Here is a 23,567-nt window from a genome sequence, read left to right as displayed (position 1 = left end):
ATTTCGTATACATTGTTTGTCTTCAGGAAGGCAGTGAGTTGCTGTGTAACAGCTTTTTCAATTTTTTTTGAGAGGAATGGAAGATTCGATATAGGCCGATTTTTAGTTCGGTTAGTAGGCCTTCATTGTAAATAAGAATTTGTTCTTAACGGACTTGCCTAGTCAAATAAAGGTTAAATAAAATAAAAATGTTTTAACTGTTAGCTATATTTGTGGTATTTCACTTAGTGCTGAAGATGTATAACCATGCTGGTGTTTGTTGCTTGGAGACAGGGATTTTTAATGAAATGAATGTTATGTTAACAGCTGCATATGATAGTATCTCAAGTAGCCTACAGTAACGTTACCTCTTCAGTGAGTTACTGCTGCTTGGACCCCGGAGACTACTCCTGGTAGGGACAGCTGCATCTCCTATTGGAAGATGTACAGTGCATACATCTGAATAACAATGAAGCCAGCCAGAGATGTTTTAAGAAATGAAAAAAACAAAGCACTGAACATTTTCAAAAGATCATTGAAGGATGGCAACTTCATATTTACGACATGTATGCATTACCTCAAGGTGAATATTGTGGCAGGCATACATTTGCATGAATTAGCATGTTTAAGGAGTTCGGGACACTGGCTCCTCGTTATCTACAGACAAAGTCGATAAATCAAAACAAAAGGCGGTCTAGCCGCTTAAAGTGAACGTGTTTGCCACAGCGACACAGAGTGTGTGTTTGAGTACTGGCAATTGTGTGTGCTTGTTTGCGTGCGTGCGTGCGTGCTTGCTTGCGTGTGTGTGCAGGAGCCGTGCGGAAGAGGGTGAAACTGTGCCGCTCCTAATTCAGAAATGCATATTTATAAATTGGTTGGTGCTCTCAGGACTTGGCCTTGGGGAAAATAATTGGTTAGACAGGAGGACGCTCCACTCGCCAGGGAGAGAGGATGAGAGGAAGTCAGCCCTACAGTCATTTAGACTAGAGAGAAAGGATGGGTACAAAACAACACACTGCACTAATATCCATTATTTTACTCGCTTAGTTCAAAGATGTGTCAAGATGGTGTGTATAGTATCGCCTTTCTCTCTTTTGGCCTCTTTTTTATTTCTCTCTCTACCTCTTTGTATTCCTCTTTCTTTGTCTCTCTCTCTCTGAATAAATGAACGAAAATATAAATGCAACATGCAACAATTTAAAAGATTTTACTTATAGTTCATCGAAGGAAATCAGTCAATTGAAATAAATTCATTAGGCCCTAATCTATGGTTTTCACATGACTGGGTAAGGGCGCACTGGGGCCCACCCACTGGGGAGCCAGGCCCAGCCAATCAGAATTTGTTTTTCCTGACAAAAGGGCTTTATTACAAACAGAAATACTCCTGAGCACCCCGCCATCCTCATACGATCCCTCCTGTTAGATGGATGGATTATCTTGGCTTGTGATTGGAAGCTTTTTGTGCATATGGAACATTTTTGGGATCATTTATTTCAGCTCATTAAAAATGTGACCAACACTTTACATGTTGCATTTATGTTTTGTGTGTGTGTGTATGTGTATATATAGATAGATAGATACCTCTCTCTCTCAGTGCCATGGTGTAACCACAATCAACCTTCCACCGGCTTAAGTGGACTCTAATAAAGTTGCTCTTTGATTCATTAATAATTTAACCTTTTCCTCCTCCTGCCTTCATCAGAGTTGAGTTGGGTTGGGTTGTCAGGGTCGCGGGGCTGACTCCTGCCTTCATCAGAGTTGGATTGGGTTGTCAGGATCGCGGGGCTGACTCCTGCCTTCATCAGAGTTGGGTTGGGTTGTCAGGGCCTCGGGGCTGACTCCTGCCTTCATCAGAGTTGGGTTGGGTTGGGTTGTCAGGGTCGCGGGGCTGACTCCTGCCTTCATCAGAGTTGGGTTGGGTTGGGTTGTCAGGGCCGTGGAGCTGACTCCTGCCTTCATCAGAGTTGGGTTGAGTTGTCAGGGCCGCGGGGCTGACTCCTGCCTTCATCAGAGTTGGGTTGGGTTGGGTTGTCAGGGCTGTGGGGCTGACTCCTGCCTTCTTCAGTGTTGGGTTGGGTTGTCAGGGCCGTGGGGCTGACTACTGCCTTCATCAGTGTTGGGTTGGGTTGTCAGGGCCTCAGGGCTGACTCCTGCCTTCATCAGAGTTGGGTTGTCAGGGCCGCGGGGCTGACTCCTGCCTTCATCAGAGTTGGGTTGGGTTGTCAGGGCCGCGGGGCTGACTCCTGCCTTCATCAGAGTTGGGTTGGGTTGTCAGGGCCTCGGGGCTGACTCCTGCCTTCATCAGAGTTGGGTTGGGTTGTCAGGATCGCGGGGCTGACTCCTGCCTTCATCAGAGTTGGGTTGGGTTGTCAGGGCCTCGGGGCTGACTCCTGCCTTCATCAGTGTTGGGTTGGGTTGTCAGGGCCGCGGGGCTGACTCCTGCCTTCATCAGTGTTGGGTTGGGTTGTCAGGGCCGCGGGGCTGACTCCTGCCTTCATCAGAGTTGGGTTGGGTTGTCAGGGCCGCGGGGCTGACTCCTGCCTTCATCAGAGTTGGGTTGGGTTGTCAGGGTCGCGGGGCTGACTCCTGCCTTCATCAGAGTTGGGTTGTCAGGGCCGCGGGGCTGACTCCTGCCTTCATCAGAGTTGGGTTGGGTTGTCAGGGCCGCGGGGCTGACTCCTGCCTTCATCAGTGTTGGGTTGGGTTGTCAGGGCCTCGGGGCTGACTCCTGCCTTCATCAGAGTTGGGTTGGGTTGTCAGGGCCTCGGGGCTGACTCCTGCCTTCATCAGAGTTGGGTTGGGTTGTCAGGGCCTCGGGGCTGACTCCTGCCTTCATCAGTGTTGGTTTGGGTTGTCAGGGCCTCGGGGCTGACTCCTGCCTTCATCAGTGTTGGGTTGGGTTGTCAGGGCCACGGGGCTGACTCCTGCCTTCATCAGTGTTGGGTTGGGTTGTCAGGGCCTCGGGGCTGACTCCTGCCTTCATCAGAGTTGGGTTGGGTTGTCAGGGCCTCGGGACTGACTCCTGCCTTCATCAGTGTTGGGTTGGGTTGTCAGGGCCGCGGGGCTGACTCCTGCCTTCATCAGTGTTGGGTTGGGTTGTCAGGGCCGCGGGGCTGACTCCTGCCTTCATCAGTGTTGGGTTGGGTTGTCAGGGCCACGGGGCTGACTCCTGCCTTCATCAGTGTTGGGTTGGGTTGTCAGGGCCTCGGGGCTGACTCCTGCCTTCATCAGAGTTGGGTTGGGTTGTCAGGGCCTCGGGGCTGACTCCTGCCTTCATCAGTGTTGGGTTGGGTTGTCAGGGCCGCGGGGCTGACTCCTGCCTTCATCAGTGTTGGGTTGGGTTGTCAGGGCCGCGGGGCTGACTCCTGCCTTCATCAGAGTTGGGTTGGGTTGTCAGGGCCGCGGGGCTGACTCCTGCCTTCATCAGAGTTGGGTTGGGTTGTCAGGGCCGCGGGGCTGACTCCTGCCTTCATCAGTGTTGGGTTGGGTTGTCAGGGCCGCGGGGCTGACTCCTGCCTTCATCAGAGTTGGGTTGTCAGGGCCGCGGGGCTGACTCCTGCCTTCATCAGTGTTGGGTTGGGTTGTCAGGGCCGCGGGGCTGACTCCTGCCTTCATCAGAGTTGGGTTGGGTTGTCAGGGTCGCGGGGCTGACTCCTGCCTTCATCAGAGTTGGGTTAGGTTGTCAGGGCCGCGGGGCTGACTCCTGCCTTCATCAGAGTTGGGTTGGGTTGTCAGGGCCACGGGGCTGACTCCTGCCTTCATCAGAGTTGGATTGTCAGGGCCGCGGGGCTGACTCCTGCCTTCATCAGTGTTGGGTTGGGTTGTCAGGGCCGCTGGGCTGACTCCTGCCTTCATCAGTGTTGGGTTGGGTTGTCAGGGCTGCGGGGCTGACTCCTGCCTTCATCAGTGTTGGGTTGGGTTGTCAGGGCCTCGGGGCTGACTCCTGCCTTCATCAGAGTTGGGTTGGGTTGTCAGGGTCGCGGGGCTGACTCCTGCCTTCATCAGAGTTGGGTTGTCAGGGCCTCGGGGCTGACTCCTGCCTTCATCAGAGTTGGGTTGGGTTGTCAGGGCCGCGGGGCTGACTCCTTCCTTCATCAGAGTTGGGTTGGGTTGTCAGGGCCTCGGGGCTGACTCCTGCCTTCATCAGAGTTGGGTTGGGTTGGGTCGCAGGGCTGTGGGGCTGACTCCTGCCTTCATCAGAGTTGGGTTGGGTTGGGTTGTCAGGGCCTCGGGGCTGACTCCTGCCTTCATCAGAGTTGGGTTGGGTTGTCAGGGTCGCGGGGCTGACTCCTGCCTTCATCAGAGTTGGGTTGTCAGGGCCGTGGGGCTGACTCCTGCCTTCATCAGAGTTGGGTTGGGTTGTCAGGGCCTCGGGGCTGACTCCTGCCTTCATCAGAGTTGGGTTGGGTTGTCAGGGTCGCGGGGCTGACTCCTGCCTTCATCAGAGTTGGGTTGTCAGGGCCGCGGGGCTGACTCCTGCCTTCATCAGAGTTGGGTTGGGTTGTCAGGGCCGCGGGGCTGACTCCTGCCTTCATCAGTGTTGGGTTGGGTTGTCAGGGCCTCGGGGCTGACTCCTGCCTTCATCAGAGTTGGGTTGGGTTGTCAGGGCCGCGGGGCTGACTCCTGCCTTCATCAGTGTTGGGTTGGGTTGTCAGGGCCTCGGGGCTGACTCCTGCCTTCATCAGAGTTGGGTTGGGTTGTCAGGGCCTCGGGGCTGACTCCTGCCTTCATCAGAGTTGGGTTGGGTTGTCAGGGCCTCGGGGCTGACTCCTGCCTTCATCAGTGTTGGGTTGGGTTGTCAGGGCCGCGGGGCTGACTCCTGCCTTCATCAGTGTTGGGTTGGGTTGTCAGGGCCACGGGGCTGACTCCTGCCTTCATCAGTGTTGGGTTGGGTTGTCAGGGCCTCGGGGCTGACTCCTGCCTTCATCAGAGTTGGGTTGGGTTGTCAGGGCCTCGGGGCTGACTCCTGCCTTCATCAGTGTTGGGTTGGGTTGTCAGGGCCGCGGGGCTGACTCCTGCCTTCATCAGTGTTGGGTTGGGTTGTCAGGGCCGCGGGGCTGACTCCTGCCTTCATCAGAGTTGGGTTGGGTTGTCAGGGCCGCGGGGCTGACTCCTGCCTTCATCAGAGTTGGGTTGGGTTGTCAGGGCCTCGGGGCTGACTCCTGCCTTCATCAGAGTTGGGTTGGGTTGTCAGGGTCGCGGGTCTGACTCCTGCCTTCATCAGAGTTGGGTTGGGTTGTCAGGGTCGCGGGTCTGACTCCTGCCTTCATCAGAGTTGGGTTGTCAGGGCCTCGGGGCTGACTCCTGCCTTCATCAGTGTTGGGTTGGGTTGTCATGGCCTCGGGGCTGACTCCTGCCTTCATCAGAGTTGGGTTGTCAGGGCCGCGGGGCTGACTCCTGCCTTCATCAGTGTTGGGTTGGGTTGTCAGGGCCTCGGGGCTGACTCCTGCCTTCATCAGAGTTGGGTTGGGTTGTCAGGGTCGCGGGGCTGACTCCTGCCTTCATCAGAGTTGGGTTGGGTTGTCAGGGCCTCGGGGCTGACTCCTGCCTTCATCAGAGTTGGGTTGTCAGGGCCGCGGGGCTGACTCCTGCCTTCATCAGTGTTGGGTTGGGTTGTCAGGGCCGCGGGGCTGACTCCTGCCTTCATCAGTGTTGGGTTGGGTTGTCAGGGCCGCTGGGCTGACTCCTGCCTTCATCAGTGTTGGGTTGGGTTGTCAGGGTCGCGGGGCTGACTCCTGCCTTCATCAGAGTTGGGTTGGGTTGTCAGGGTCGCGGGGCTGACTCCTGCCTTCATCAGAGTTGGATTGTCAGGGCCGCGGGGCTGACTCCTGCCTTCATCAGAGTTGGGTTGGGTTGTCAGGGCCGCGGGGCTGACTCCTGCCTTCATCAGAGTTGGGTTGGGTTGTCAGGGTCGCGGGGCTGACTCCTGCCTTCATCAGAGTTGGGTTGGGTTGTCAGGGCCGCGGGGCTGACTCCTGCCTTCATCAGAGTTGGGTTGGGTTGTCAGGGTCGCGGGGCTGACTCCTGCCTTCATCAGAGTTGGGTTGGGTTGTCAGGGCCGCGGGGCTGACTCCTGCCTTCATCAGAGTTGGGTTGGGTTGTCAGGGCCGCGGGGCTGACTCCTGCCTTCATCAGTGTTGGGTTGGGTTGTCAGGGTCGCGGGGCTGACTCCTGCCTTCATCAGAGTTGGGTTGGGTTGTCAGGGCCGTGGGGCTGACTCCTGCCTTCATCAGAGTTGGGTTGTCAGGGTCGTGGGGCTGACTCCTGCCTTCATCAGAGTTGGGTTGTCAGGGCCGCGGGGCTGACTCCTGCCTTCATCAGAGTTGGGTTGTCAGGGCCGCGGGGCTGACTCCTGCCTTCATCAGTGTTGGGTTGGGTTGTCAGGGCCGCGGGGCTGACTCCTGCCTTCATCAGTGTTGGGTTGGGTTGTCAGGGCCGCGGGGCTGACTCCTGCCTCTTCTCTCCTCTTTGGCCCCAGCCCCTGGATGACACGCAGCACTCATTCTTTATTTTTCTGAGTGTCAGAGCGAAACTGGGAGGAAGCGTAGAGTGATGGCATATTTTTAATGAATCCTTAAATAAATGATATTGCTGTCTAAGCTCTAGACATCCTGATCCACTCCGAGAGATAGAGACAGAAAAAGAGTTGAGAGAGGGAGCACGAAGTAAAATAAGGCTATAAAGTGAGTGAGAGGGAGATTGATGGACAGATGGGGACAGAGCACACACCTCGACCTGCAGTTATGTGTCTTTTTCCCTAGGAGTGAGGGTGGCCGGAGCGGTTAACTGCCCACTCTGACGACTGAATGTCTTGTGTGTTTTCGCGCGTGTGTCCGAGTAGTGGACGGTCAACAGGTCACGGTTGCTGTCTTTCAGAAGGGTCATTTCTCTCCTTATCAACGTCGGTCGCCGGGAGATTGAGGCCTGTCTGTCACCCACACTCTGTTGCCATGGAGAAGCCAGGTTGACTGACAGCTGTTCCCACCACTCAGGATTTAACCTCTCTCCTACTGGCAGTCAATGCCCTTCCCCTTCCCACACCCTGTCTGCAGCCCCCCCCCTAGGCAACAGTAAATCACCTCCCCCCATATAGCAGGGATCATCAACTAGATTCAGCCTCGGGACTATTTTTTTTCTTGAGCGGATGGTCGTGGGGCCGGAACATAATTGCATATAATTTGTAGACTGAAAATTGACCACAAGAAGCCCAAACAAATATGTTTGACTAAAACATAATAATTTAAAACCTTTGTTTTCCTTTGTATATGATCACGTGTCGCTCTATTGGGAATACATGGTAACAGATTTCTTTAAATTAAAATCACTTGGAGCTAATATCCTGGTGTTTTTACAGTTGTTTGTGTACAACAATTCAAATTCTCCCAAAAATGCTAAATGTAAAAATAAATACTTTTTTGCTCAGAAGACTTGGGGGGGCCTAATAAAAGCATTTGGCCCATGGGCCGCCTGTTGGGAAACCTGCCCTATAGTATGAGGGAAATGGTCTGTCAATCAGTGGTACATCGGTTTACACTCGTGTGTATGTGGGGGGGGGGGGGGGGGTTCTTTCCACTGTGTGACTCATCTAAAACCATTAAAATGTTCTGGTGACCCTCTCAGTAAGGACAACCAATGTTTGTCTTTACCCTGACCATCCCTCCCGTCCACTCTGCTCTTTCCTGACGTGTGTGTTAGACTTGTATCATCATGCTCCCATGTCTATCTTTGTAATGACTCTCATAATTACTCTGATTTGAACCCTTTCTTATTATCTTCCTCCCTCTCTCTCTCTCTCTCTCTCTCTCTCTCTCTCTCTCTCTCTCTCTGTCTCTCTCTCTCTCGCTCGCTCTCTCTCGCTCGCTCGCTCTCTCTCGCTCTCTCTCGCTCTCTCTCGCTCTCTCTCTCTCTGTCTCTCTCGCTCTCTCTCTGTCTCTCGCTCTCTCTGTCTCTCGCTCTCTCTCTGTCTTTCTCTCTCTGTCTCTCTCTCGCTCTCTCTCGCTCTCTCTGTCTCGCTCTCTCTGTCTCGCTCTCTCTGTCTCTGTCTCTCTGTCTCTGTCTCTCTCTGTCTCTCTCTGTCTCTCCCTCTTTCATTCCCCCCAGGTTGGTCAGTTGGTGATTAAGGGGATGCAGCATCTGAACAGGATCTAGTCCATAGTGTTTGAGACAGCCTACAACACCAATGAGAACCTGCTCATCTGTGCCACCACTGGGGCCGGCAAGACCAACATCGCCATGCTGACAGTCCTCCATGAGATCAGACAGCACCTCCAACCTGGAGGGGTCATCAAGAAGGATGAATTCAAGGTACCACTCAGCTGTGTGTGTGTGTGTGTGTGAGCAAGACATACAAACATACAGTAGAAAACATTTATTATTGGTTGTCCTTATAAAGCCACCCCCCCCCCCCCCCCACACACACACACACACACACACACACATGTTCTAATACACACACATTCTAACACCACACACCCGATGCAAGCCAGCGACGATAGCCACTTTCTCATACATCTTCATTAAACTTTCTTAATCTAAGTGGCCTGTTTCATATTTTTCAATAAATAGTGATTTATGCTGGTTGCCAGGGAACAAGTGATACTGTGCTGTTCACTCATTTATCATGACCTCGACCTTCCACTTCCTCTCACTTTCTTTCTCTCTTTCCCCCCGTTCTCCCTTTTCTCTATATATATTTATCTCCCTCCCTCTTTCTTGCTGCCCTCTTTCTCTCTCTTCTCTCCTACTCGCTCCCTCCCTTCCCTCCATCTCTCTCTCTCTCCCTCTGTAGATAGTGTATGTAGCTCCTATGAAGGCCCTGGCAGCAGAGATGACGAATTACTTCAGTAAGCGGTTGGAGCCACTGGGCATTGCTGTCAAAGAGCTCACTGGAGACATGCAGCTAACCAAAGGGGAGATTCTGCGTACACAGGTACTGTACAAACACACACGGGTGCACACGCACACACACAGTTTCTGCGTAGGCTTTCCCTATGCTCCGTTGGTCCAGAGTGGAGTTGTGTTCTGCCTCACGACTCTTCTCTAGCGCCTCTCAGTGGTCGGCTCTCAGCTCGGCTCTCTGGATTACAGTAGCTCCGTACCCTCTTCACACTGAGCACGTTTACTTGCACTAATAAATCGATATTAAACGGATTATGACAGTAGGTCGGTTATGGCAAATGTCAAGTAAACACTTTACTCTGCTTATTTTAAATGGCATTAGGTCAAAATCATAGTAAGCATACGCCGATTAAAACACCTGGTGTTCTGAACGCTCTTTTGAATTATTAGGACATTAATTATTAACAACTTAATCAAAGTTATAGCAGTGTATTTTTAAATTATTTTTCAAGAGTAATGTGACTGTTTCTTTGGCAGTAGTAGTGTAAAGCTCACAGTCATTAGCGCAGTGGAAACTTTTGCTCTGGAGTGATGAATCACACTTCACCATCTGACAATCCGACGGACCAATCTGGGTTTGGCGGATGCCAGGAGAACGCTACCTGCCCCAATACATAGTGCCAACTGTAAAGTTTGGTGGAGGAGGAATATATATAATGGTCTGGGGCTGTTTTTCATGGTTCGAGCTAGGCGCCTTAGTTCCATTGAGGGGAAATCTTAATGCTACAGCATACAATGACATTCTAGATGATTCTGTGCTTCCAACTTTGTGGCAACAGTTTGGGGAAGGCCCTTTCCTGTCAGCATGACAATGTCCTGTCAGCACAAAGCGAAGTCCATACAGAAATGGTTTGTTGAGATCGGTGTGGAAGAACTTGACTGGCCTGCACAGAGCCCTGACCTCAACCCCATCGAACACCTTTGGGATGAACTAGAACGCCGACTGCGAGCCAGGCCTAATGCCCAACATCAGTGCCCGACTTCACTAATGCTTTTGTGGCTGTATGGAAGCATGTCCCCGCAGCAATGTTACAACATCTAGTGGAAAGCCTTCCCAGGCAAGTGGAGGCTGTTATAGCAGCAAATGGGGGACCAACTTCATATTAATGCCCATTATTTTGGAATGAGATGTTCGACAAGCAGGTGTCCACATACTTTTAATCATGTAGTGTATGTTTGCATTCATCTATATGCCAACAGTGCGCAACAATTAATCGGAACCATTATAGATAACTAATTGCCTCATATAAACTCAGCAAAAAAAGAAACGTCCTCTCACTGTCAACTGCGTTTATTTTCAGCAAATATGTGTAAATATTTGTATGAACATAACAAGATTCAACAACTGAGACATAAACTGAACAAGTTCCACAGACATGTGACTAACAGAAATAAAATAATGTGTACCTGAACAAAGGGGTTGAAAATCAAAAGTCAAAAGTAGCAGTCAGTATCTGTTGTGGCCACCAGCTGCATTAAGTACTGCAGTGCATCTCCTCCTCATGGACTGCACCAGATTTGCAAATTCTTGCTGTGAGATGTTACCCCACTCTTCCACTAAGGCACCTGCAAGTTTCCAGACATTTATGGGGGGAATGGCCCTAGCCCTCATCCTCCGATCCAACAGGTCCCAGACGTGCTCAATGGGATTGAGATCCGGGCTCTTCGCTGGCCGTGGCAAAACACTGACATTCCTGTCTTGCAGGAAATCACGCACAGAACGAGCAGTATGGCTGGTGGCATTGTCATGCTGGAGGGTCATGTCAGGTTGAGCCTGTGGGAAGGGTACCACATGAGGGAGGAGGATGTCTTCCCTGTAACCCACAGCGTTGAGATTGCTTGCAATGACAACAAGCTCAGTCCGATGATGCTGTGACACACCGCCCCAGACCATGACGGACCTTCCACCTCCAAATCGATTCCGCTCCAGAGTACAGGCCTCGGTGTAACGCTCATTCCTTCTACGATAAACGCGAATCCGACCATCACCCCTGGCGAGACAAAACCGCGACTCGTCAGTGAAGAGCACTTTTTGCCAGTCCTGTCTGGTCCAGCGACAGTGGGTTTGTGCCCATTGGCGACGTTGTTGCCGGTGATGTCTGGTGAGGACCTGCCTTACAACAGGCCTACAAGCCCTCAGTCCAGCCTCTCTCAGCCTATTGCGGACAGTCTGAGCACTGATGGAAGGATTGTGCGTTCCTCGTGTAACTCGGGCAGTTGTTGTTGCCATCCTGTACCTGTCCCGCAGGTGTGATGTTCGGATGTACCAATCCTGTGCAGGTGTTATTACACGTTGTCTGCCACTGTGAGGACGATCAGATGTCCATCCTGTCTCCCTGTAGCGCTGTCTTAGGCGTCTCACAGTACGGCCACATCTGCGGTCTTCATGCCTCCTTGCAGCATGCCTAAGGCACGTTCACGCAGATGAGCAGGGACCCTGGGCATCTTTCTTTTGGTGTTTTTCAGAGTCAGTAGAAAGACCTCTTTAGTGTCCTAAGTTTTCATAACTGTGACCTTAATTGCCTACCGTCTGTAAGCTGTAAGTGTCTTAACGACCGTTCCACAGATGCATTTTCATTAATTGTTTATGGTTCATTGAACAAGCATGGGAAACAGTGTTTAAACCCTTTACAATGAAGATAGCCTAGGCCAGGTATGCCAAACGGGGTTCCCCCGGGAACACGCAATGCCATTGGGGATATGCCAAATGAAAATGTGATTCACATTATAATTATTTTTTTTATCACTTTTTCAAATAGTACAGTTATATTTTCCAACAGGGCTATACATTTGGGTGAGGTTTTTTTCTCACCTGAGTAGCCTCGTTTCACTGCCAAAAATAAAATGAAACCATCTTGTGTTCAGCGAAATAACAACCCAATGTCAAATATAGGTAGCCTAGTCAAATAATTAACATCCAATCACATTAACTGTTACTCGCGGGAAACCTTCACTCTTGCGCAGACATTTAGAAACGAAACATGACAATTTGAAAAATAAACCACAGGAGTTTTTTGAGCGAGAATAAAGACGACTTTTGAGTAGTAAGACATGTATAAAAGCAACAGATACCGTTAATAAGAAGGGGCTAGAAGCGTCTAATATGGTGAGCTACCGAGTGGCTAGGACAGGCAAGCCCCATACTATTGTGGAGGACTTAATTCTTCCTGCTGCCGCGGATATGGCTGGGACAATGCTGGGGAAAAAGCCAAAAAACTATACAGCCAATTGCTTCATCAAACAACGCTGTTTCATGGCTCATCGGTGACATGGCAGGAGATGTTTTGAAACAATTAATGCTTCGCATACAAGCCAGTGAATTCTATGCGTTACAGCTGGATGAGTCAACAGACGTGGCAGGCCTGGCACAGCTCCTGGTATATGTCCGTTACGTTTATGGGGCGTCAGTTCAGGAAGACATCCTCTTCTGCAAACCACTGGAAACCAGGACAACAGGAGAGGATATTTTTTAAGTACTGGACAGCTTTGTGACATCAAATGGACTTTGGTGGTCAAGATGTTGGTATCTGTGCTGATGGCGCAAAAGCCATGACAGGGAGACATAGTGGAGTGGTAACACGTGTGTAAGCAGTTGCTCCCGACACCACTTGGGTACACTGCAGCATCCAGCGAGAGGCTCTTGCTTCCAATGAAATGCCTGACAGCTTGAAAGACGTTTTGGACACTACAGTGAAAATGATTAACTTTGTTAAAGTCAGGCCCCTGAACTCTCGTGTATTTTCTGCATTATGCATTGATATGGGCAGTGACCATGTAATGCTTTTACAACATACAGAAGTGTGCTGGTTATCAAGGGGTAAAGTATTGACACATTTTTTTGAACTGAGAGACGAGCTTAAAGTTGTCTTTACTGACCATCATTTTCACTTGTCTGACCGCTTGCATGATGACGAGTTTCTCACACGACTGGTCTATCTGGGTGAAGTTTTTTCTCGCCTGAATGATCTGAGTCTAGGATTACAGGGACTCTCCAACTATATTCAATGTGCGGGACAAAATTGAGGCTAGGATTAAGAAGTTGGAGCTCTTCTCTGTCTGCATTAACAAGGACAACACACAGGTCTTTCCATCATTGTATGATTTTTTTTGTGTGCAAATGAACTCAACCTTACAGACAATGTCAAATGTGATATAGTGAAGCACCTGAGTGAGTTGGGTGCGCAATTATGCAGGTACGTTCCCGAAATGATGACACAAACAACTGGATTCGTTATCCCTTTCATGCCCTGCCTCCAGCCCACTTACCAATATCTGAACAAGAGAGACTCATCGAAATTGCAACAAGCGGTTCTGTGAAAATGTTATTTAATCAGAAGCCACTGCCAGATTTCTGGATAGGGCTGCGCTCAGAGATTCTTGCCTTGGCAAATCACTCTGTTAAGACACTGATGCCTTTGCAACCACGTACCTATGTGAGTGTGGATTCTCGGCCCTCACTAGCATGAAAACGAAATACAGACTATGGGGGAAATGATTTAAGACTGAGACTCTATCCAATTCAACCCAACATTGCGGAGTTATGTGCATCCTTTCAAGCACACCCTTTAATCTGTGTTGAGTTATTCACAATTTTTGATGAACAAATAAGGTTTTATTTTTAAGATTGCTAAATAAAGAGCAAAATTATTGATTAATATATTATTATTTGTGCCCTGGTCCTATAACAGCAACAAAGTCATTAACCTCGCCCATTTCTACAATTTATCTTCTTAAACTGTGATTTTAAACCTATCCCTTAAACCTAACCTTAACCACACTGCTAACCTTATGCCTAACCCTAACCTTAAATTATGAGCAAAAAAATAAGTGTTTGAATTTTTTTAACGATATAGCCAATTTTGACTTTTTGGCTGTGGTAACTAGTGACAACCGCAAAGTAGCCTAAACGGAAATTAGAATGGACGCAATTATTCCATAACTGCAGCTCGTTGTTGGAACACATATTTCCTATTCTTAAGTCAACCAGTGCATTTTTTAATTGTAATAAAACAGTCGTCATTTGGCATGGAATGTAGCTTGTGTATCTCATCAGTTAGATCCGTTTTTATAGGCATTTATTTTTGTAGGCCTAACAGGAGCGTGTGTGCACACTCGGCACGTGTGTGTAGAGGGAGCGGTCGCAACGCAATTGATTGAGTGAGACACGGAGGGGAAAGGGAATTTAGGGAGAACTGTTTGATGCTTGGCTTGGTTTCTTTTTTGTTGTGCTCCACAAATGCTCATGTGCAAATGGAAAACTAGAGTCAAAGCAAATTAACATTGTCTTCAAAGTAAAACTTAGACAATGTCACACCCTGGCCTCTGTTAATTTGATTTTCTTTTTTAGTTTAGTTAGGTCAGGGTGTGACATGGGATGTTTGTGTGTTTTGTCTAGTTTAGGGTGTGTGTATTGTTTAGGGGGTTTGTGTATAGTGTATGGGGTTGTGTTCAGTAGAGAGGTCTAGGAAAGTCTATGGTTGCCTGGTTTGGTTCTCAATCAGAGACAGCTGTTTATTGTTGTCTCTGATTGGGAGCCATATTTAAGGCAGCCATAGGCTTTAGGTGATTGTGGGTAATTGTCTATGTTCTATGTTGTATGTGTGCACTTAGTTCGTTTTAGCTTCACGATCGTTTGTTTTTGTTCGTTTAATAAGTGTTTGTTTTTTTCTTCATTAAAAGAAGATGTCTTTTTTCCACGCCGCGCCTTGGTCCACTCATTCGTCTCATAACGATCGTGACAGAATTACCCACCAAAAAAGGACCAAGCAGCGTGTCAAGCAGCAGCAGGAGCTATATACACAGGATTCTTGGACTTGGGGGGAGATACTGGATGGTAAGGGACCTTGGGCACAACCGGGAGAATATCGCCTCCCTCGTGAAGAGCTGGAGGCAGCTAAAGCCGAGAGGAGGCGATATGAGGAGGCAGCACGGAAGCAAGGCTGGAAGCCCGTGAGTAACACCCAAAAATTTCTTGGGGGGGGGGCTACAAGGGAGTGTGGCGAAGTCAGATAGGAGACCTGCGCCAACTCCCTATGCTTACCGTGGAGTGCGAGAGTACGGGCAGACACCGTGTTATGCGGTAGAGCGCATGGTGTCTCCTGTACGTGTGCATAGCCCGGTGCGGGTTATTCCACCTCCCCGCACTGGCAGGGCTAGATTGAGTATTGAGCCAGGTGCCATGAAGCCGGCTCAACGCGTCTGGTCTCCAGTGCGTCTCCTCGGGCCGGCATACATGGCACCAGCCTTACGCATGGTGTCCCCAGTTCGCCTACACAGCCCAGTGCGGGTTATTCCACCTCCCCGCATTGGTCGGGCGACGGGGAGCATACAACCAGGTAAGGTTGGGCAGGCTCAGTGCTCAAGGGAGCCAGTACGCCTGCATGGTCCGGTATATCCGGCGCCACCTCCCCGCCCCAGCCCAGTACCACCAGTGCCAACACCACGCACCAGGCTTCCAGTGTGTCTCCAGAGCCCTGTTCCTCCTCCACGCACTCGCCCTATGGTGTGTGTCTCCAGCCCGGTACCACCAGTTCCGGCACCACGCACCAAGCCTCCTGTGTGTCTCCAGAGTCCTGTGCGTCCTGTTGCTGCTCCCCGCACTAGCCTTGAGGTGCGTGTCCCCAGCCCGGTACCACCAGTTCCGGCACCACGCACTAGGCCTAATGTGCGTCTCCAGAGTCCTGTGCGTCCTGTTGCTGCTCCCCGCACTAGCCTTGAGGTGCGTGTCCCCAGCCCGGTACCACCAGTTCCGGCACCACGCACTAGGCCTAATGTGCGTCTCCAGGGTCCAGTATGCCCTGTTCCTTCTCCCCGCACTAGCCCTGAGAGGCGTGTCCCCAGCCCGGTACCACCAGTTCCGGCACCACGCACTAGGCCTAATGTGCGTCTCCAGGGTCCAGTATGCCCTGTTCCTTCTCCCCGCACTAGCCTTGAGGTGCGTGTCTCCAGTCCGGTACCACCAGTTCCGGCACCACGCACCAGGCCTACTGTGCGCCTCAGCAGGTCAGAGTCGGCCGTCTGCCCAACGCCGCCTGCACTGCTCGTCTGCACAGCGCCGTCTGAGCTGCCTGCCTGCCCAGCGCCATCTGAGCTGCCTGCCTGTCCAGCGCCATCTGAGCCATCCGTCTGCCCAGCGCCATCTGAGCCATCCGTCTGCCCAGCGCCATCTGAGCCATCCGTCTGCCCAGCGCCATCTGAGCCATTCGTCTGCCCAGCGCCATCTGAGCCATCCGTCTGCCCAGCGCCATCTGAGCCATCCGTCTGCCCAGCGCCATCTGAGCCTTCCGTCTGCCCCGAGCCGTTAGAGCCGCCCGTCTGCCCCGAGCCGTCAGAGCCGTTCGTCAGTCAGGAGCCGCCAGTCAGCCAGGATCCGCCAGAGCCGCCAGTCAGCCAGGATCCGCCAGAGCCGCCAGTCAGCCAGGATCCTCCAGAGCCGCCAGTCAGCCAGGATCCGCCAGAGCCGCCAATCAGCCAGGATCCGCCAGAGCCGCCAATCAGCCAAGATCCGCCAGAGCCGCCAATCAGCCAGGATCCGCCAGAGCCGCCAATCAGCCAGGATCGGCCAGAGCCGCCAATCAGCCAGGATCTTCCAGAGCCGCCAACCAGCCAGGATCTTCCAGAGCCGCCAACCAGCCAGGATCTTCCAGAGCCGCCAACCAGCCAGGATCTTCCAGAGCCGCCAACCAGCCAGGATCTTCCAGAGCCGCCAGTCAGCCAGGATCTTCCAGAGCCGCCAGCCAGCCAGGATCTGCCAGAGCCGCCAGCCAGCCAGGATCTGCCAGAGCCGCCAGCCAGCCATGAGCAGCCAGAGCCGCCAGCCAGCCATGAGCAGCCAGAGCCGCCAGCCAGCCATGAGCAGCCAGAGCCGCCAGCCAGCCATGAGCAGCCAGAGCCGCCAGCCAGCCATGAGCAGCCAGAGCCGCCAGCCAGCCATGAGCAGCCAGAGTCGCCAGCCAGCCATGAGCAGCCAGAGTCGCCAGCCAGCCATGAGCAGCCAGAGTCGCCAGCCAGCCATGAGCAGCCAGAGTCGCCAGCCAGCCATGAGCAGCCAGAGTCGCCAGCCAGCCAGGATCCGCCAGAGCGGGTAGTGACTATGGTGGAGGGGGGTCCACGCCCCGCACCCGAGCCGCCGCCATAGGAAGGCCAACCCGGACCCTCCCCTTCTGTGTCAGGTTTTGCGGTCGGAGTCCGCACCTTTGGGGGGGGGGGTACTGTCACACCCTGGCCTCTGTTAATTTGATTTTCTTTTTTAGTTTAGTTAGGTCAGGGTGTGACATGGGATGTTTGTGTGTTTTGTCTAGTTTAGGGTGTGTGTATTGTTTAGGGGGTTTGTGTATAGTGTATGGGGTTGTGTTCAGTAGAGAGGTCTAGGAAAGTCTATGGTTGCCTGGTTTGGTTCTCAATCAGAGACAGCTGTTTATTGTTGTCTCTGATTGGGAGCCATATTTAAGGCAGCCATAGGCTTTAGGTGATTGTGGGTAATTGTCTATGTTCTATGTTGTATGTGTTCACTTAGTTCGTTTTAGCTTCACGATCGTTTGTTTTTGTTCGTTTAATAAGTGTTTGTTTTTTTCTTCATTAAAAGAAGATGTATTTTTTCCACGCTGCGCCTTGGTCCACTCATTCGTCTCATAACGATCGTGACAGACAAAATACACTGAACAAAAATATAAACGCTATATGCAGCAATTTCAAAGATTTTACTGAGTTAAAGTTCATATAAAGAAATCAGTCATGTGAAATAAATGCATTAGGCCATAATCTATGTATTTCACATGACTGGGAATACACGTGACTCGTTTCAGGAAACTAGGCGTATTTCGCGGGTCAATAGCATTTGAACGTAAACTTTTTTCGTTTTATCGAAATGCGTTTTTTGGCAGAAATTCCTTCTGAAACGTGAACTTTCATGTTCCTTAATAACAAACTTGTATGCCATCTGTAAGTACAAATAAAATGGTTAAATTACTAGCCTAGTTGGTTTCGCCACAGAAAAGATAGCAACTTTCCCGACAGCCATGATTGGCTGAGATAATAAGTGGGCTGGACATGCAGAGAGATGTGTTCAGATTGATCTGCCATATAGCATGTTTCTGTCTATTTGAGCTGGTCAGTATGTGTAGGTAATCCTGTCTAATGCAGCTTTTAAAAAAAATGTATTGTGTAGTAGAACTGCATGAATGTTGCTCTCCACTTTCTGGAGGACCGAGTTTTGAAATCAGTGGAATTAGAGTATGATAGCTAAGGAGATGGAGAATACACCTGTCTCCGGATTACATATTCAAACTATGGGGCAACCATGGCATCCGTGACAGGGTGAAGCGTCCACCAATGATGTATACTGGTAAGATAGTCTAGCTAGCTACATTTTCAGATATTACACATTTCTAATTTTGACAAAGTCGTTTTTTTTAGGACAGAATGCTCGGCTCAATCCTTAAGGAGATGGGTGGGGTTAATCAAGCTTAACTTCTTGACGCTAGGGGTCAGATTTTTTTTAAATGTTTTAATAACGTTCCCAAGGTAAACGGACTATTTCTCAGGTCCAGATCGTAGAATATGCATATAATTTACAGATTAGGATAGAAAACACTCCAAAGTTTCCAAAACTGTCAAAATATTGTCTGTGAGTATAACAAAACTGATTTTGCAGGCGAAAACCTGAGGAAATCTAACCCGGGAAGTGATTTAAAAAAAAATTATAATCTGTGTTTCATTTCCCGTCTTTCTTCCAATTAAAGGGGTTATCAACCAGATTCCTTTTCCAATGGCTTCCTCAACTGTGACCAGGCTTTAGACATAGTTTCAGGCTTTTATTTTGAAAAATGAGCAAGATTTTTCAAAACTAGTCAGGTGTCCTTTGATTAGTTCCTGCGCGCGAGAGGAGTAGCTCTCCATTTCCTTTCTCTCTTTTATTGAATAGGTTACGGTCCGGTTGAAATATGATCGATTATGTATGTTAAAAACAACCTGAGGATTGATTATAAAAAACATTTGACATGTTTCTACGAACATTACGGATACTTTTTGGAATTTTCGGTCGAACGGAACAAGGCTGTAGTTTTCTGAACATAACGCAAAACCCAAATGGTGTTTTTTTGTTATAAAAGTATTATTTATCGAACAAAAATAACATTTATTGTGCAACTGGGAGTCTCGTGACTGCAAACATCCGAAGATTATCAAAGGTAAGCGATTAATTTTATTGCTTTTCTGACTTTCGTGACCATGCTAATTTGGGGCTAGCTGTTCTAGCATTGATTGATACACTCACAAAAGCTTGGATTGCTTTCGCTGTAAAGCATATTTTCAAAATCTGACACGATAGGTGGATTAACAACAAGCTAAGCTATGTTTTGGTATATTTCATTTGTGATTGCAAGATTATAAATATTTTTAGTAATATTTTGCGCCCTGCAATTCAGCGGTTGTTTAGGAAAATTATCCCGCTAAAGGGATCCGTAGCGCAGAGAGGTTAAGAGGGTGTGAACGATGCTGAATGGGTGTAGATAAAGAAGAGCTCTCCTGTAGGTACCAAAACATTCAAAGGCCATTTTCTCAAAAGTGAGGTTGCAAGTTTATCAACTTTCAAAGCAGAATTACTTACCCATTGTTCCTCAAATGCAGTGTATGATATACCATTTTGCAGGGACGTGGATCAGAAAACCAGTCAGTATCTGGTGTAAACACCATTTGCCTCATGCAGCACGACACATCTCCTTCACATAGAGTTAACCTGGCTGTTGATTGTGACCTGTGGAATGTTGTTCCACTCCTCTTCAATGGCTGTGCGTAGTTGCTGGATATTGGCGGAAACTGGAACACGCTGTTGTACGCGTGTCTGTTGAGTATACAGGCCATGGAAGAACTGGGACATTTTCAGCTTCCAGTAATTGTGTACAGATCTGCCCACTGATGTCAGTTACGACGCCGAACTGCAGCCAGGTCAAGACCCTAGCGAGGACAATGAGCATGCAGATGATCTTCCCTGAGACGGTTTCTGACCGTTTGTGCAGAAATTCTTCGGCTGTGCAAACCCAGTTTCATCAGCTGTCCGGGTGGCTGTTCTCAGATGATCTCGCAGGTGAAGAAGCTTGACGTTGAGGTCCTGGGCTGGCGTGGTTACACGTGGTCTCTGACTGTGAGGCCGGTTGGACGTAATGCCAAATTATCTAAAACGACGTTGGAGGCGGCTTGTAGTAGAGACATGGACATTCAGTTATCTGGCAACATCTCTGGTGGACATTCCTGCAGTCAGCATGCCAATTGCACGCTCCCTCAACTTGCCATCTGTGGCATTGTGTTGTGACAAAATCTCACATTTTAGAGTGATATTTCATTTATTTTTTTACATTTTTTACAATTTTATTTAAATTTGAAGTTGGATGTTTACATACACCTTAGCCAAGGACATTTAAACTCAGTTTTTCATGATTCCTGACATTTAATCCAAGTACAAATTCCCTATATTTGGTCAGTTAGGATCACCGCTTTATTTTAAGAATGTGAAATGTCAGAATAATAGTAGAGAGAATGATTTATATCAACTTGAATTTCTTTCATCACATTCCAAGTGGGTCAGAAGTTTACATACACTCAATTAGTATTTGGTAGCATTGCCTTTAAATTGTTTAACTTGGGTCAAATGTTTCAGGTAGCTTTCCACAAGCTTCCCACAATAAGTTGGGTGAATTTTGGCCCATTCCTCCTGACAGAGCTGGTGTAACTGAGTCAGGTTTGTAGGGCTCCTTGCTCGCACACGCTTTTTCAGTTCTGCCCACAAATGTTCTATAGGATTGAGCTCAGGGCTTTTTGATGGCCACTCCAATACCTTGACTTTGTTGCCCTTAAGCCATTTTGCCACAACTTTGGAAGTATGCTTGGGGTCATTGTCCATTTGGAAAATCCATTTGCGACAGAGCTTTAACTTCCTGGCTGATATCTTGAGATGTTGCTTCAATATATCCACATAATTTTCCTCCTCATGAAGCCATCTATTGTGTGAAGTGCACCAGTCCCTCCTGCAGCAAAGCACCTCCACAACATGATGCTGCCACCCCCGTGCTTCACGTTTGGGATGGTGTTCTTCGGCTTGCAAGCATCCCCCTTTTTCCTCCAAACATAACGATGGTCATTATTGCCAAACAGTTATATTTTTGTTTCATCAGACCAGAGGACATTTCTCCTAAAATTACAATTTTTGTTCTCATGTGCAGTTGCAAACCATAGTCTGGCTTTTTTATGGCGGTTTTGGAGCAGTGGCTGAGCGGTATATATATGTCGATATAGGACTCGTTTTATTGTGGATATAGATACTTTTGTACCTGTTTCCTCCAGCATCTTCACAAGGTCCTTTTTTGTTGTTCTGGGATTGATTTGCATTTTTCGCACCAAAGTACGTTCATCTCTAGGAGACAAAACGCATCTCCTTCCTGAACGGTATGATGGCTGCGTGGTCCCATGGTGTTCATACTTGCGTACTGTTGTTTGTACAAATGAACGTGGTACCTTCAGGCATTTGGAAATTGCTCCCAAGGATGAACCAGACGTGTGGAGGTCTACAATTTTTTTTCTGAGGTCTTGGCTGATTTCTTTAGATTTTCCCATGATGTCAAGCAAAGAGGCACTGAGTTTGAAGGGAGGCCTTGAAATACATCCACAGGTACACCTACAATTTACTCAATTAAGTCAATTAGCCTATCCGAAGTTTCCCACTGGAATTGTGATACACTGAATTATAAGTGAAATAATCTGTCTGTAAACAATTGTTGGAAAAATGACTTGTCATGCACAAAGTAGATGTCCTAACCGACTTGCCAAAACTATAGTTTGTTAACAAGAAATTTGTGGTGTGGTTGAAAAAACGAGTTTTAATGACTCCAACCTAAGTGTATGTTAACTTCCGACTTCAACTGTAACTTGGCAAGTCCCCAGCACAAGGTGCACCTGTGTAATGATCATGCTGTTTAATCATCTTCTTGATATGCCACACCTGTCGTGCTGTGTTGTCGTCTTATGTTTCTCTTTATGTAGTGTTGTGGTGTCTCTTGTCGTGATGTTTGTTTTGTCCTATTTTTATTTATTTTTATCCCAGCCACAGGAGGCCTTTGGCCTCTTGGTAGGCCTTCAATAAGAATTTGTTCTTAACTGACTTGCCTAGTTAAATAAAATAAGTTAAAACCTGTCAGGTAATTGGATCAACTTAGCAAAGTAGGTTTTACAGTATTGGGGGAAAAAATTGTAATCTCTTGTTAAAGTTTGCGTTTTGATGTCCGTCCCTAGCATGTAACCGTACTCATTGTAGTGCCAACCACAGACACACACACACAGACTATAGTGCCAACCCCAACCATACTGTTCTGGCTCAGATCTCTTTCTTTACATTGTCCATTCCAGTAACTATGGTCCGTAAACAGGATAGCCCAGCACAGCTTGGCTTGGTTTGGCTCGATAGGCTCAGTAGTGTGAAAAGGGTATCTGTCATAGCAGCTTATGGCTGTATAGAGTAGCAGGGTTTACACAGCAGAGGGAGATAACAGGAGAGAGTCTGGGACAGAGATCCACACGGCCGATACCCGTGTCTGGGACAGAGATCCACAGGGCCAATGACAGTGTCTTGGACAGAGATCAACAGGACCAATAACAGTGCTTTACAGCTGGTCTCCTCACACTGTACTTTTGGCTCAGTTAGGGTCAGGTCACAACACAGACTTCAGTCATACATCTGGCATTCTGCAGTGAAGAGTAGGAGACAATATTGTGTCCATGAATCACATGGAAACGTACACAATTGCAGTATAGATAATAGTTGCTCTCCTGTCTTAGTTCAAAATAAAAGTCATAAAAGCAAGAATTGGCGAGGCTTCCGAATGCATACGCTCAAGCACCACACACACACACTCACCCTCCAGCGATGATAGTGTCCCTCTCTCCTGCTTTATGTAGGAGACTAGTGCAGTTCCTTATCTCTCTCTGGTGTCCTCCTGTTCTTAATTCTCTGGCAGGCTTTATAAAAGGACTGTTCCTTCACGGCAACATACTGTAGCTACTGATAGAACTGATAAGCCATAGAGAGGCCAGCACTACCACAACCACAGAGTTTCTCACACTAGACAGTCATGCAGGGTCACTCACAGGTCAGAGGTCAGAGGCAGGTTTTTTTCTGGATCAAAAAGGGGCTTAGGTGGTTGGCGTGGCAGGGGGCGTGGCAATGAGCACGGTTGGCTGTCAACACGGCTACATTTTAGAGAAAGCCCCCATCTTGGAGCTGTAAAGAAATGTTAGAATTTTTAAGCCAATTTCCTGAAATTCTACAAATTTCTCCATGAAGCTGAGAGAAATGTTTGCCATTTTAAAGCTAATTTCATCGAATTGTACACGTTTTGCCATGCAGCTGAGAATTTTTTTTGCCGTTTTAAAGCAACTTTCCTGCGATTCTACATATTCTGCAATTGAGCTGAGAGAACATTTTGCTAGTTTCCTGCAATTCTATTATTTTTCCCCCCATGGATTATGCTGTTCTTTTGCTCAGACCTAATAAATGAATATTACTATATTCATTGATTTTTTTAATTTTCAATTCTCAATGCGTCCGTGGTCAGAAAAAACTTACCACTCACAAAATGAAGATGATAAATATAATGTTGTTATTGAGTAACTAAACCAATTAGATTGCCACTTGTTATACTCGT

General features: G+C 48.7%; 1 pseudogene; it reads left to right on the top strand.

The window, feature by feature from the left end:
- Positions 1–23,567, top strand: part of LOC120030902 — a 212,187-nt pseudogene that overhangs the window by 85,982 nt on the left and 102,638 nt on the right.

The sequence above is a fragment of the Salvelinus namaycush genome, chromosome 37 (assembly GCF_016432855.1).
Source record: "Salvelinus namaycush isolate Seneca chromosome 37, SaNama_1.0, whole genome shotgun sequence".
In the NCBI taxonomy this organism is placed as follows: Eukaryota; Metazoa; Chordata; class Actinopteri; order Salmoniformes; family Salmonidae; genus Salvelinus; species Salvelinus namaycush.
Note: the sequence above shows the minus strand (reverse complement) of the source record. Positions and strands in the feature narration are given on the sequence as shown.